We start from the raw sequence: 6,701 nt of genomic DNA, 5'->3' as shown, positions 1-6,701 counted from the left end.
ATAGGGCCAAAGGAAATATCCTCCGATTACAAAGAGAAAGAAGCTTTCTTAGAAACTTCTTTGTGTTCTGTGACATCATCTCACACAGGTACAGCTTTCCCCTCAAGAAGCCTTTCGCTAAGCCAGTTCTTGTGGAATTGGCAAAGTGATATTTGGATGACCAGAGAGCGCTATGGTGAAAAAGGAAATATCCTCAGATGAAATCTGGAAAGAAGCTTTCTGAGAAACTACTTAGTGTTCTGTTAATTCATCTCACAGAGTTACATCTGTATTTCGTGGATCTCTTTGCTAGCCTTATTTCTGTGGAATCTGAGAACAGATATTTCGGATCCCACTGAAGACTATAGGGCCAAAGGAAATATCCTCCGATAACAAAGAGAAAGAAGCTTTCTGAGAAACTTCTTTGCGTTCTGTGAAATCATCTCACAGAGTTACAGCTTTCCCCTCAAGAAGCCTTTCGCTAAGACAGTTCTTGTGTAATTGGAAACGTGATATTTGGAAGCCCTTTGAGGGCTATGGTGAAAAAGGAAATATCCTCAGATGAAATCTGGAAAGAAGCTTTCTGGGAAACTGCTTAGTGTTCTGTTAATTCATCTCACAGAGTTACATCTGTATTTCGTGGATCTCTTTGCTAGCCTTATTTCTGTGGAATCTGAGAACAGATGTTTCGGATCCCATTGAAGATTATAGGGCCATAGGAAATCTCCTCCTATAACAAAGAGAAAGAAGATTTCTGAGAAACTTCTTTGTGTTCTGTGAAATCTTCTCACAGAGTTACAGCTTTCTCCTCAAGAAGCCTTTCGCTAAGACAGTTCTTGTGGAATTGGCAAAGTGATATTTGGAAGCCCATAGAGGGCTATGGTGAAAAAGGAAATATCCTCAGATGAAATCTGGAAAGAAGCTTTCTGAGAAACTGCTTAGTGTTCTGTTCATTCATCTCACAGAGTTACATCTGTATTTCGTGGATCTCTTTGCTAGCCTTATTTCTGTGGATTCTGAGAACAGATATTTCGGATACCCTTGAAGACTATAGGGCCAAAGGAAATATCCTCCGAAAACAAAGAGAAACAAGCTTTCTGAGAAACTTCTTTGCGTTCTGTGAAATCATCTCACAGAGTTACAGCTTTCTCCTCAAGAAGCCTTTCGCTAAGACAGTTCTTGTGGAATTGGCAAAGTGATATTTGGAAGCCCATAGAGGGCTATGGTGAAAAAGGAAATATCCTCAGATGAAATCTGGAAAGAAGCTTTCTGAGAAACTGCTTAGTGTTCTGTTCATTCATCTCACAGAGTTACATCTGTATTTCGTGGATCTCTTTGCTAGCCTTATTTCAGTGGAATCTGAGAACAGATATTTCGGATCCCATTGAAGACTATAGGGCCAAAGGAAATATCCTCCGATAACAAAGAGAAAGAAGCTTTCTGAGAAACTTCTTTGCGTTCTGTGTAATCATCTCACAGAGTTACAGCTTTCCCCTCCAGAAGCCTTTCGCTAAGACAGTTCTTGTGGAATTGGCAAAGTGATATTTGGAAGCCCATAGAGGGTTATGGTGAAAAAGGAAATATCCTCAGATGAAATCTGGAAAGAAGCTTTCTGAGAAACTGCTTAGTGTTCTGTTCATTCAACTCACAGAGTTACATCTGTATTTCGTGGATCTCTTTGCTAGCCTTATTTCTGTGGAATCTGAGAAGAGATATTTCGGATCCTTTTGAAGACTATAGGGCCAAAGGAAATATCCTCCGAAAACAAAGAGAAAGAAGCTTTCTGAGAAACTTCTTTGCGTTCTGTGAAATCATCCCACAGAGTTACAGCTTTCTCCTCAAGAAGCCTTTCGCTAAGACAGTTCTTGTGGAATTGGCAAAGTGATATTTGGAAGCCCTTAGAGGGCTATGGTGAAAAAGGAAATATCCTCAGATGAAATCTGGAAAGAAGCTTTCTGAGAAACTGCTTAGTGCTCTGTTCATTCATCTCACCGAGTTACATCTGTATTTCGTGGATCTCTTTGCTAGCCTTATTTCTGTGGAATCTGAGAACAGATATTTCGGATCCCATTGAAGACTATAGGGCCATAGGAAATCTCCTCCAATAACAAAGAGAAAGAAGCTTTCTGAGAAACTTCTTTGCATTCTGTGAAATCATCTCAGGGAGTTGCAGCTTTCCCCTCAAGAAGCCTTTCGCTAAGAGAGTTCTTGTGGAATTGGCAAAGTGATATTTGGAAGCCCATAGAGGGCTATGGTGAAAAAGGAAATATCCTCAGATGAAATCTGGAAAGAAGCTTTCTGAGAAACTGCTTAGTGTTCTGTTCATTCAACTCACAGAGTTACATCTGTATTTCGTGGATCTCTTTGCTAGCCTTATTTCTGTGGAATCTGAGAAGAGATATTTCGGATCCTTTTGAAGACTATAGGGCCAAAGGAAATATCCTCCGAAAACAAAGAGAAAGAAGCTTTCTGAGAAACTTCTTTGCGTTCTGTGAAATCATCTCAGGGAGTTACAGCTTTCCCCTCAAGAAGCCTTTCCCTAAGACAGTTCTTGTGGAATTGGCAAAGTGATATTTGGAAGCCCATAGAGGGCTATGGTGAAAAAGGAAATATCCTCAGATGAAATCTGGAAAGAAGCTTTCTGAGAAACTGCTTAGTGCTCTGTTCATTCATCTCACAGAGTTGCATCTGTATTTCGTGGATCTCTTTGTTAGCCTTATTTCTGTGGAACCTGAGAACAGATATTTCGGATCCCTTTGAAGACTATAGGGCCAAAGGAAATATCCTCCGATAACAATGAGAAAGAAGCTTTCTGAGAAACTTCTTTACGTTCTGTGAAATCATCTCACAGAGTTACAGCTTTCCCCTCAAGAAGCCTTTCGCTAAGACAGTTCTTGTGGAATTGGCAAAGTTATATTTGGAAGCCCATAGAGGGCTATGGTGAAAAAGGAAATATCCTCAGATGAAATCTGGAAAGAAGCTTTCTGAGAAACTGCTTAGTGTTCTATTAATTCATCTCACAGAGTTACATCTGTATTTCGTGGATCTCTTTGCTAGCCTTATTTCTGTGGAATCTGAGAACAGATATTTCGGATCCCATTGATGACTATAGGGCCAAAGGAAATATCCTCCGATAACAAATAGAAAGAAGCTTTCTGAGAAACTTCTTTGCGTTCTGTGAAATCATCTCACAGAGTTACAGCTTTTCCCTCAAGAAGCCTTTCGCTAAGACAGTTCTTGTGGAAATGGCAAAGTGATATTTGGAAGCCCATAGAGGGCTATGGTGAAAAAGGAAATATCCTCAGATGAAATCTGGAAAGAAGCTTTCTGAGATACTGCTTAGTGTTCGGTTAATTCATCTCACAGAGTTACATCAGTATTTCGTGGATCTCTTTGCTAGCCTTATTTCTGTGGAAACTGAGAACAGATATTTCGGATCCCTTTGAAGACTATAGGGCCAAAGGAAATATCCTCCGATAACAAAGAGAAAGAAGCTTTCTGAGAAACTCCTTTTTGTTCTGTGAAATCATCTCACAGAGTTACAGCTTTCCCCTCAAGAAGCCTTTCACTGAGACAGTTCTTGTGGAATTGGCAAAGTGATATTTGGAAGCACATAGAGGGCTATGGTGAAAAAGGAAGTATCTTGAGATGAAATCTGGAAAGAAGCTTTCTGAGAAACTGCTTAGTGTTCTGTTAATTCATCTCACAGAGTTACATCTGTATTTCGTGGATCTCTTTGCTAGCCTTATTTCTGTGGAATCTGAGAACAGATATTTCGGATCCCATTGAAGACTATAGGGCCAAAGGAAATATCCTCCGATAACAAATAGAAAGAAGCTTTCTGAGAAACTTCTTTGCGTTCTGTGAAATCATCTCACAGAGTTACAGCTTTCCCCTCAAGAAGCCTTTCGCTAAGACAGTTCTTGTGGAATTGGCAAAGTGATATTTGGAAGCCCTTAAAGGGCTATGGAGAAAAAGGAAATATCCTCAGATGAAATCTGGAAAGAAGCTTTCTGAGAAACTGCTTAGTGTTCTGTTAATTCATCTCACAGAGATACATCTGTATTTCGTGGATCTCTTTGCTAGCCTTATTTCTGTGGAATCTGAGAACAGATATTTCGGATCCCGTTGAACACTATAGGGCCAAAGGAAATATCCTCCAATAACAAATAGAAAGAAGCTTTCTGAGAAACTTCTTTGCGTTCTGTGAAATCATCTCACAGAGTTACAGCTTTTGCCTAAAGAAGCCTTTCGCTAAGACAGTTCTTGTGGAATTGGCAAGGTGATATTTGGAAGCCCATAGAGGGCTATGGTGAAAAAGGAAATATCCTCAGATGAAATCTGGAAAGAAGCTTTCTGAGAAACTGCTTAGTGATCGGTTAATTTTCTCACAGAGTTACATCTGTATTTCGTGAATCTCTTTGCTAGCCTTATTTCTGTGGAATCTGAGAACAGATATTTCGGATCACTTTGAAGACTATAGGGCCAAAGGAAATATCCTCGGATAACAAAGAGAAAGAAGCTTTCTGAGAAACTTCTTTGTGTTCTGTGAAATCATCTCACAGAGTTACAGCCTTCCCCTCAAGAAGGCTTTCGCTAAGACAGTTCTTGTGGAATTGGCAAAGTGATATTTGGAAGCCCATAGAGGGCTATTGTGAAAAAGGAAATATACTCAGATGAAATCTGGAAAGAAGCTTTCTGAGAAACTGCTTAGTGTTCTGTTAATTCATCTCACAAAGTTACATCTGTATTTCGTGGATCTCTTTGCTAGCCTTGTTTCTGTGGAACCTGAGAACAGGTATTTCAGATCCCATTGAAGACTACAGGGCCAAAGGAAATATCCTCCGATTACAAAAAGAAAGAAGCTTTCCTAGAAACTTCTTTGTGTTCTGTGAAATCATCTCACAGAGTTACAGCTTTCCTCTCAAGGAGCCTTTCGCTAAGACAGTTCTTGTGGAATTGGCAAAGTGATATTTGGAAGCCCATAGAGGGCTATGGTGAAAAAGGAAATATCCTCAGATGAAATCTGGAAAGAAGCTTTCTGAGAAACTGTTTAGTGTTCTGTTAATTCATCTCACAGAGTTACATCAGTATTTCGTGGATCTCTTTGCTAGCCTTATTTCTGTGGAAACTGAGAACAGATATTTCGGATCCCTTTGAAGACTATAGGGCCAAAGGAAATATCCTCCGATAACAAAGAGAAAGAAGCTTTCTGAGAAACTCCTTTTTTTTCTGTGAAATCATCTCACAGAGTTACAGCTTTCCCCTCAAGAAGCCTTTCACTGAGACAGTTCTTGTGGAATTGGCAAAGTGATATTTGGAAGCACATAGAGGGCTATGGTGAAAAAGGAAGTATCTTGAGATGAAATCTGGAAAGAAGCTTTCTGAGAAACTGCTTAGTGTTCTGTTAATTCATCTCACAGAGTTACATCTGTATTTCGTGGATCTCTTTGCTAGCCTTATTTCTGTGGAATCTGAGAACAGATATTTCGGATCCCATTGAAGACTATAGGGCCAAAGGAAATATCCTCCGATAACAAATAGAAAGAAGCTTTCTGAGAAACTTCTTTGCGTTCTGTGAAATCATCTCACAGAGTTACAGCTTTCCCCTCAAGAAGCCTTTCGCTAAGACAGTTCTTGTGGAATTGGCAAAGTGATATTTGGAAGCCCTTAGAGGGCTATGGAGAAAAAGGAAATATCCTCAGATGAAATCTGGAAAGAAGCTTTCTGAGAAACTGCTTAGTGTTCTGTTAATTCATCTCACAGAGATACATCTGTATTTCGTGGATCTCTTTGCTAGCCTTATTTCTGTGGAATCTGAGAACAGATATTTCGGATCCCGTTGAACACTATAGGGCCAAAGGAAATATCCTCCAATAACAAATAGAAAGAAGCTTTCTGAGAAACTTCTTTGCGTTCTGTGAAATCATCTCACAGAGTTACAGCTTTTGCCTAAAGAAGCCTTTCGCTAAGACAGTTCTTGTGGAATTGGCAAGGTGATATTTGGAAGCCCATAGAGGGCTATGGTGAAAAAGGAAATATCCTCAGATGAAATCTGGAAAGAAGCTTTCTGAGAAACTGCTTAGTGATCGGTTAATTTTCTCACAGAGTTACATCTGTATTTCGTGAATCTCTTTGCTAGCCTTATTTCTGTGGAATCTGAGAACAGATATTTCGGATCACTTTGAAGACTATAGGGCCAAAGGAAATATCCTCGGATAACAAAGAGAAAGAAGCTTTCTGAGAAACTTCTTTGTGTTCTGTGAAATCATCTCACAGAGTTACAGCCTTCCCCTCAAGAAGGCTTTCGCTAAGACAGTTCTTGTGGAATTGGCAAAGTGATATTTGGAAGCCCATAGAGGGCTATTGTGAAAAAGGAAATATACTCAGATGAAATCTGGAAAGAAGCTTTCTGAGAAACTGCTTAGTGTTCTGTTAATTCATCTCACAGAGTTACATCTGTATTTCGTGGATCTCTTTGCTAGCCTTGTTTCTGTGGAACCTGAGAACAGGTATTTCAGATCCCATTGAAGACTACAGGGCCAAAGGAAATATCCTCCGATTACAAAAAGAAAGAAGCTTTCCTAGAAACTTCTTTGTGTTCTGTGAAATCATCTCACAGAGTTACAGCTTTCCTCTCAAGGAGCCTTTCGCTAAGACAGTTCTTGTGGAATTGGCAAAGTGATATTTGGAAGCCCATAGAGGGCTATGGTGAAAAAGGA

Source organism: Macaca mulatta, chromosome 10 (assembly GCF_049350105.2).
Source record: "Macaca mulatta isolate MMU2019108-1 chromosome 10, T2T-MMU8v2.0, whole genome shotgun sequence".
Lineage (NCBI taxonomy): Eukaryota > Metazoa > Chordata > Mammalia > Primates > Cercopithecidae > Macaca > Macaca mulatta.
This window is presented reverse-complemented; position numbering follows the sequence as displayed.